We start from the raw sequence: 9,640 nt of genomic DNA, 5'->3' as shown, positions 1-9,640 counted from the left end.
CCTTGATTTCGTATCCAACGGCTGGAAAATATAATGACCAGAGATGAAAAAGTCAGTCGACTGACGTGTAGCCTCACCCCGCACGTACACATGCACGCATGCAAGACAGAAACGCATGTAGGCGTGCAACACTGACACGTACACATAACATACACATGCACACACGCAAGACACGCACGCATGCAGGCGTGCAACACTGACACATACAAACGCACGCATGCTGGTGTGCAACACTAACACGTACACATGCACTCAGGAACACACGCATGTATGCACCCATGCATGCAACACTGAAACGTACCCTTGCAAGCACGCAATACTCGCACGCCTGGATGCACGCAGAACACAACGCAAGACACACGCTCATCCTATACGTCCATGCACCTTTTGTTAAGGACATGGATTGTTATGGGTATTAATCAATCCTATCTATGATAAGCAGAACATTGATGTTTGCAGCGGTCTTTATGAATCACAACGTATCGAACGGGCTATCAACATAGTAGGCTTATCTACATGAAAAATATGACGTCACACTTAATGAACAATCATCGGTTTATGAAATGCCCGCTTCTGACCGCCCTGGCCCACCAAAGGTTCCTCTGCTGTGTGCTTCCTGTGTTGGGTCACTGACATGCAGGCCATGCACCCAAAGAGCCCACACGTCAGTGGAAGAACGGTGCGGTGTCCTGGGTCAGAATCAAGGGCGCCACTCGCTGCACGCCCGGCTGAACACGTACGCCTCCGTGCCGCATTCAAACGTCTCCATGAAACTCGCCCGTGTGGAAGCTGAGAAACCCACTCTGGACACACGTCCGTTCATGACCGGGCCGGCGTTAAACGCAACACCGGCCGAGATCCTCCCATCCGCCGTCTATTTAATCTCCTATTTAAATGAGGCCAAACACCGGCCAAGAATCACACACCTCCGCCGCTCCCCATCTCCTCCACCATTTTGTCCACTCTTACAATGGCTTACGAAGAGTAGTTATTCCGCATCCAAGCCGGCTGGGTAGCCTGCCGGATATGAGCTATGCATCTCACTGATCCACCTCCCTCCCATTGCTCGACGGAGCCAGTTGCCGCCCCAAATCAGCGCGCGCTTCAGCAACTCGCTGCTCCAGGCCAGCTCGACGAGGAGCGGCGCACGAGCGTCGTTGCTGCCGTCCATGCCACCGCCTCGTACCACGTCTCCCGTTTCTATGGCCGAGACTCCCATGCCAGCGGCCGCTCCATGCAAGCAGCGACAGAAGCCGGGTGCGCGGAGAGCGACGAGTCGGTGGCCAGCGCCTCCGCGTCTGACGCCATCATCGAGGAGAAGTAGAACACGGGAGGCCGTTGCCGCTTGGGTCCCATGAAGGCCACCGCAGAGGCGAAGCTGGCGTACACAACAGGTGTCTTGCCGGATCCTTTTGTTGTGAGGACCTTCGTCGACCCGGCATGGGCTCCACGGAAGAGGGGAATGCTAGGATGAACTCGAGCCAGTGCCGGCCATGTCGAAGTAGTGGCCGGTGATGAACTCGAACCGGTGCCGGCCACCATCATCTTCGGCACCAGCCAATGATATCAGTTGGGAAGTGGGGAAGCAAGCCGTCCTTTGCACTGAAGCATATACCTCCGGGGCTCCCGGCAGTCCGGTGATCGTGCTGCCGGACATGAGGAACACAAATCGATCGGCGGGCGACCATTTAGGCCAGGTATTATATACCTGTGCTGTCCAGAACTAGCACCGCGTAGTTCATTTGAATGTAATGAAATCCGTCATGTTTGTATGAAAATCCGGTATTTTATATGATTTCTATCGTTGTTTATATGAAATATCAGTTTGTCTACGTGTTTGCGTGAATTTCGTCTGGTTGGATGGCGTAATTTGCGGGTCGCCGGTCGGTCTGCGGGCGGCTCGGGCGGCGTTGTGGGACCAAAAAACACAGCTCGTGCGAGCTCGTCTCCAACGTGCACGCTGGAGGATGCATGACAGCATGAGCACCCGAGCCATTCCTCGTTCATCGGTGGCAAAGGCACCGGTGGACAAAAGGGTCGCCAATATTTTGGCTACCCCGGGCAAGATCCAAACAGCCCCTCCCAACGGATTCAAATCCCTCGTTCGCCGTGGAATTTTGCCATGTGTTGTTTTCATGGACTAGCAAGATGCCCGTGCATTGCATAGAACATCAAGATGAATTTTTTTACAAACTCCCGCATGCATGCAAGGGATAATTAATGTCCTCCTTTGCTAGTACCACGAGGCAAACACCATTAATATTGCATCAATTAGTGTTAGTGGCCTTGTATATCTGCAAATTGTAATTTTGATAGTGGCCCCTTGTATATAAAAATGGAGGGAGAAAGATGAGAGATAAGGTGAGGAGGAGTGGGGCGTGGTGGTGACTGGTGGTCGGACTGGGCGGAGGCATGGGGATGGACGGCGCATTATGTCTACGTTTGTATCTCTCTGACACACACTATGTAGGTGGGGGATGTGCATGAAGAGAAGAGGTGCACGCATGGCGCACGTACTCCCGTCTCTTTCCCAACCACACTCGCGCGGGTACGCGGTGGAGCTCATTTCTGTACGAAAATGGCAGCCCATGTGGTAATTTGGCACGTGTACTGGTTGTCTACTTGGTGGAGGGAGGATCGTCTACCATGGGTGAACAAACAAATTGCGACTTGACGTGTTATGTTAAAAAAAGAGACAAATCATGTCGGGCCTACCTTAGAGGCAAGGCTCTATACACTGGAGTACTTTTGATGTGTCCCGTCAACTCGCAGAACGAGGAGAAGCTTGCTTAGTACGCCATCTCCCCCGCCCATGGGCGCGGTGCCTCACAGGATGAGGCGAAACTTGCTTACGAGTAGTAGTAGTAGTACTCCTACTAATGTACGCCTTACGCCCGCTCCCTTGCCCACGCGCGCGGTGGCTTGCAGCACGAGGAGAAAATTTTACTCCCTCCGTCTAGGTGAGTAAGTCATCTTAGGTTGTGCACCGTGACCAAGGAGGAGGAGAAAATGAGAGAACTTAATGTTTATTTGCTAATTAATAGCATTGCATGCAATGAACTAACCACTGCATGTCGTGTTTGGTAGTCTCATGTCATTAAAAGCACGCACACCACGCATCTCTTATTGGTTGATATGTCAAGAAACAAGAACAAGGTAGAATTTAATGCACCGCGCCTAAGTGTTTTGGGATTATTTGGTTTTCGTAAGACAACCACACACCTAGACGGAGGGAGTACTACTCCCTCCGTTTACTCCTTGTCCCTACTACGTACCTTGGTTAGTACTCCCTCCATTTACTTATACAAGGCCACTATAAAAAAATACATTTTGCATCTATACAAGGCCACAAATAGTAATCAAGACAAAAGTTACTACTCCCTCCTTTCCATTTTATGGCTCAATTTCAAAATCTCTCCAACCAATGTAGACGGTGAGTGGTCGAATTAATTTCGTAGTTTGCACAAGTAATTAGTACGCTCGTTTTCTCAAGAAGTTATTTTTGCCGAGGCATTAATTAGAACGAATGCATGAACGACCACTAAATTTCCATGAACTTGTACATGCATTGGTTAGTTTCCTCTTGACACTGCTTGCGTCGAGTGATCTAACACACCTCGAAATCCAACATGTAATGGTACTACTACTAGTATAATAGAATTGAGACTTATCAAACGGAAAAATGAATGTTTTTTAGATGAGCCCTATAAACCCTAGTGGGTACGTACTCCGTAAAAACAGATTTTTCCAAAACTAAGTCGCTCCCTTTCATGAATTCTTTAGTATACTCCTCCGTCGATGCTCCCTTTCATGAATTCTGTACTTCCTGTCGCTGACATGTGGGACATATAGCAACCGGGTCGATGTGTCAAGCACCAAATAACAATGCAGAACAGCAGGGGGACGCACCCCACTCATACCGGCCCAGTAGTAGTAATGAGCAATGAGACGTCAAATCACAATGTCGCACCTTCCCAGACGGACGAAGCAACCATTATTTCACACTTCGGTTCGCCATCATCTCAAACCATGTAGTATTGCTTCTGCCTCAAGAGGGACACGCGCATCACCTTGGTACATCATGACACGTGGGACCGCATGACAGGCCATGCTCCCCCGCCGATCGCTCGGTAAAATCACCTCATTTTTATATACTTCCTCCGTATCGTTTTACTACATGGCATGCACATCATTCTAGGTTGAGAATTTAACTGGCTATATATGTGATGAACAATACTCTAGCCTTTTAAAAAATGTATACTTTTGTACAGTAGTACTATCGATGGATTGCACCGTGGAGAAAAAATTGAAATTAAAAAAAAAGGTGGTACATATAGAGAGAGCTCGTCACCAAATTATGCATATAGTACTATTAAAAAAGCTAGTACATGCTTAATTGGGGTGCTAAATTCTATTAAAGAAATACTAGTAGTATGTATCATACTGAGGAGTTAAAGTAACGAGAAGAAACATAACATAGTTCTGCTGGGGCTCAGCACAACACACCCCTCAAATTCAACTAAGCACACCTGAAATTAAACTATGCAACTAATCTGATTGACACTGCATTAGAACCACCATGAGGAACAATATTGACACCTTACTCACTCAAAGGAGTCCTCGTCCATGTCCTCGACTTCGTCCTTGTCCCTCTTCCTCTTGGACGATACTTCTTTGCTTGAACCGCACACTTGGCTCTTGCTCTTCATCCAACCCTTGTAGATATTGAAACAAAGGTAGCCATCCATTGCAGCATAGTGGATGTGGTCTATATCTAGTACATTCCGCTGCCATGCATGACGATCAAACGTGTAATGAGGTTTCTCCGTTTTACCGTACGAAGGATGAACTATGGATCCTGCCAGGGTGAGCCTTGAAGGCTGGCCACCGGAGGGCAGCAACCGGTTCTTCTGGAGGTTGAAGGGGTTGCCTACAACGAGGCCTATCTGACGCAGGACTTCTTTGTCGTTACCAAAGTCTACAGTAACGAATTTGACTAGGTTGTTCTCGAGGAAGTTCTTAAAATCCAGGCATTCAACGTTGGCATGGCATATGTGGTAGACCAAGCATAACTCATGCACGCAAACCTGGATAACGGCGGGCTTCTTCCTCTCTTCGTCCTTTAGATCCTTCTCTCGTCCCAGGACTATGGTGTACTCAACATCTAGCCTAGCGACCCGCTCCTCATCTGAGTCTTCGAACATGCGTCTGAAGCGAGAGAGGCATCCTTTCACCGTCGCGGAAGAACGGGTGTAGATGACGTCGAATTCATCGCCGGTGATGGTTCTAACCTTGTACTCACCGCTGATCGTGGAGATTTGGGACGCCATGGATTTGGGAGGAGGGTTAGGATTAGTGGAACCGCCGTAATGTGAATGGACCAGACAACTAGGAGCAAACCGCCGTAGCATTGAAGGACGTGCGGGGACAAGTAGGAGCGAACTGCCAGCGTGCGAACGGCAGGGTAGTGGCTTTCCATTCTCCCATGATACGGCCTTCCAAGAGCCCTTGGATCTGAGATCGAACGGTTGCATGGCGTGATTCTACGCCTATGGGTGAATATCCTATCCTGGAGGGTTATTCTGCAAATTTTTAGCAACTTAGCATGCGAGCGTTTGATCTTAGATCCAAGGGCTGCCAGCAGCCCGTATCATGGTCGCGCCTACCACTACCGTCGCGTCGCTCACGCAGTCGTGCCGTTGGAGATTTAACACGGTGCATTAGGCTATATGATGTTGGCATGTCATACATAGTCATCACTTAGTCACTCATACTACAACAAGGTTAGCTATAAGGTTGGCTATAAGTGTATCTATTTTTTACTCCTCTCTATCTCTTTCTTCGTATTCCCTCCGTCCCATAATATAAGAACGTTTTTGACACTAGGACACATGGAGTACTAGTATTTATTGCATTTGCCAAGGAGTGACCTCTTTCAATGAAATGGTGTTGCTAAGTTTGCTTCATTTAATTAGCTATAGACTCAAAATTGTCTTTTCACCTAGGTACACGCGCTTAGCACCGTTTCTTCCTTGGGTCACCAAACTTGCCACATCAGACTTTATGGTGATGTGGCAAGCTTAGCACCTGTAGGAGTAAGTAAGTACTACAATAGTAGGCTATAAGCCTGCTTTACATGGCATTTTTGCATGTGTGGAGGAAAGAGGCAAGGAAAAAGTGGAGAAGTTGGCTCTCATGCAAAAGCCAGCCACAACTACATGGTGGAGCATTGGGAGAGGCACCTGTATGGAGGTGGTCAGGAATCGGGAGACTCACGCCGGTCGTAGCGCCGCAGTTAAAATGATAATGGCAACTCAAATCACGGGGCCCCACCTGTCCAGGAGTAGCTCGCTGTCAAATCAGACAACCCTACATTTGCAGCAGCCTACTCCCTCGTCTTCTCGCGTCTCTGTCGAACCGACTAGGCAGAACTGCCCTGCCTACCACGCAGGAAAAGCCCTGCCCTCGACTTTTAAATACAACTACATCTGCTTAAGAATCCAATGATATAGTAGTACTTTTTGTGACATACTAGTAACTCATATTTAGTTAGTCAAATGGATGACCTAGAACTACGTGCACGCCCTATAAACCGAGACGCCTAAAACTAAAAAACCGAGACGGAGAGGGTAGTTCAGCATGTATCTTTTTAGATCAATATAGTCAGGATTCACCAAGGAGCAAAACCAAGTGGTAGGCTGCTCCTGTCGTGTTGGCGTAGAAACTCAAGCAGGGTCAGTCCGCACACGAAATGGCGACACACTTAACAGGACCCGTTTGGCCGACATGTGGCTCATCCACCATCTTGTTCCACGTGCGATGCACCAAATTACAGTTCGGAGCAGCGGTTGGAACTGGAGGCACCCCGGTCATAGCGCGGAAGTAGTAGAAAATGAGCGACGAGGGGTCAAATCACAAAGCCCCACCTTTCCCGCATTAAGATGGACGGACGAAGCAACCATCATTTCACTCTAGGGCCCGCATTAAGCTGGACGAACGAAGCAACCGTCATTTCACTCTAGGGCGCAAGAGCACAAAGAAAAGAGAAAACAATGATGCGTGCGGTAGCTACCTAGGGCACCCTAGGGTAGGGGTCTCCACTACATATCCTTTATTTTTGAAAGCGCCTCCACTACAAATCGGCTTCTCCCTCGTCCTCTTGAAGAAAACCGATGATGTGTGCGGCAGTAGGGTTTGTAGGAGTACTACGGCGTGCGGGGCCACGTCGTAGTAAACGGGTTCGAGTTGACGCATGTGTGGGCCGCTTGGTTTTACGGGAACGAGGCATCATTTTGGGTTCGGGGATCAGTGGAGATATAGTACGTACAAAAAATTGTGGACGTAGGTTCGACCAAAAGGCAATGATGCATTGAACGCATGAGATTTTGAAACCAAATTATGAATAAATACACACTATAGCATGTAAAGCTTTGAGTCATATGTGCATGATGTAGATGTTCGTTTAGTTCTTATAGTTCATCTCATTCAAAGTCAATTAGTTTTATAAACATGTTAAGATTCATGGGGTTGTGTATTGTAAAGCATAAACTAAAAAACAAATAATGTCAATTCATTTAGAAAAAAAACAATTATGATACAGAAGATTCTAGAACAAAGGAGAAGTGCTTGTGTTTTGAGGTTTGTGCATTATGCTTAAGTTCAACCATGGAGTCTTCTAAATTGTACATGTGGCAGATATGGTGGAATGTTGATGATATCCAACGGCCAGTAGTGCTCGGATTCGCCATCTCTGCACTGCCGGATTAGCTTCATCCAGCGACCATGTTTCAAAGTTACTGGAACACTATATAGTTCTTGTGCCATAGTTGCATGTTTTGGAAAAAAGCTACTAGTGGGTTGTACAATCTATTTAGGAATAGAAGATGTATACATGGAAGTTGTAGGGAAAGAGATGACATGGAGCATCTCAATTCCTATGAGTAGGGATTGGAAAAGAGATGTCATTTGGTTCACATCATAGGAACTTTTCTATTGAATCTAGAGATGACATGTATCTCAATTCCTATGAGGAGGGATTAGAAAAGATATGTAATTTGGTTCAGATCATAGGAACTTTTCTATTGAATATATGCTAATGTTTATTTTCCTTTGAAATTAAGGGAGTATAGGAATCCATTCATTTGAACCAAGTGGCTCTAAAGCTATAGAAATGATATCATGTTTATTTCCTTTGAAATGTGGAGTATATGAATCTATTCCTATGAACCAATTGGCTCTAAAGGAAAAAAAATCCTATAAAAATCATATCATATAGAGTTCCTATGATAATTTTCGACACCAAAGGATGGTTGAAATTGATGCGAGTGATACAATGGTCTTATTTTGTAGACTCCTCCTCCATCTTTATAGTTACGTCTTCTACATGTGCAATTTGGTACACAAAAACTCGGTAAAAGTTTGCAAGGTTTGAATTTTCAATAAAGCTATATGCACTGCATTTTGGAATGGAGGGAGCATACGACAGTTGCTAACACTCACGTGGAAGATTTGTGTGTAGGAGAATTGTCTGTTCTGTTAAATGACATGGCAAAACTGACACTGTCGGATGCTGATATAATGGTTCTTACTGCGTTCGTCAGGAAAAGGGTTGTGGTGAATGTTTGTCGGATAATGATTTACAGACACATGCATTGCATTGATACGTGCCCCCTCCCTCTCACGCACACGCACCCTCACGAGTCACGATTCTCCCGAGTCCTCTCGCAGACTCACACGTCGCACCCACCGTCTATGTGCAGGTAGACATCACGCACATATGTGCTCTTCACACCCTACCCTCAGAACTTCTAAAAAACAAAAGACGTCACGCACATTTTATTTTAGCTCACACATCACACACTTATACTATTACTCTTGCGGCGAACGTTCTTTGGGCCTATAATATTGTACTCTCACGAAGAGAAGCAGTGCACGCACGCATTAGTTCTCTCACACCCACTCACTGGTACATGTAGGAGCGCATTTTTTTTAAGCTGGTACAACAAAATCACTCCACTATATATATAAGCAGGAGCCTTAGCACTTGCTTTACTAGGATTCCTCTCGTTCACTCTCTCATGCTTTCCAGATCTAAGTAAGACATAGGTGGCCACACTCTCTCGCAGCTCACGGCTGGTCACAAATCCGGCCAGACAACCTCGACCGGGGCAGGGGTGTAGGTGCATTGTTCACGCTGTCGTCAGCGGCGAGGGAGGAGACCAACGGCTGCCCACGCGTCCTGATCGGCGGCCGTGTCATTCTCTCCGAGAGAGCACCGGCTAGGGAGTGCCTCCGACCCCTTGTTCCTCCCTGCGGTATTGTGGCCAAGATGCGGCCTCCCGACGCCGTCTTTGCCACATGCCGACGACCCTCAGGTATATATTCCTTCGAAACCTGCCTTGCTCTACTGCCCCAGCTCCCTTCGTGTGGATCTTTTTCTACTTCCGTCCGCTGTTCCAAAGCCACCTAGACTTTTACTATTATTAGAGGTAAAGCTAGTTCATACAGTCGACTCTAAGAGTTGGTTCAAACAGGGAAGAAAGTGGGAAAGCTGTAGCATGAATCTAGGACTTGGTTCTAAGAGGAAACGGGGGAAAGTAGTAGATACTGGCTACCCAACCGGTCTCTTGGTTGAAAAGAC

At 47.1% G+C, this 9,640-nt stretch overlaps 1 pseudogene; it reads right to left on the bottom strand.

Annotated features, from left to right (window-relative positions):
* The window catches only part of LOC119310355, a 45,343-nt pseudogene that overhangs the window by 15,076 nt on the left and 20,627 nt on the right, over positions 1-9,640 (bottom strand).

The sequence above is a fragment of the Triticum dicoccoides genome, chromosome 5B (assembly GCF_002162155.2).
Source record: "Triticum dicoccoides isolate Atlit2015 ecotype Zavitan chromosome 5B, WEW_v2.0, whole genome shotgun sequence".
Classification (NCBI taxonomy): Eukaryota; Viridiplantae; Streptophyta; class Magnoliopsida; order Poales; family Poaceae; genus Triticum; species Triticum dicoccoides.
The sequence above is the reverse complement of the archived record's forward strand: the minus strand, read 5'-3'. Positions and strand labels throughout refer to the sequence as shown.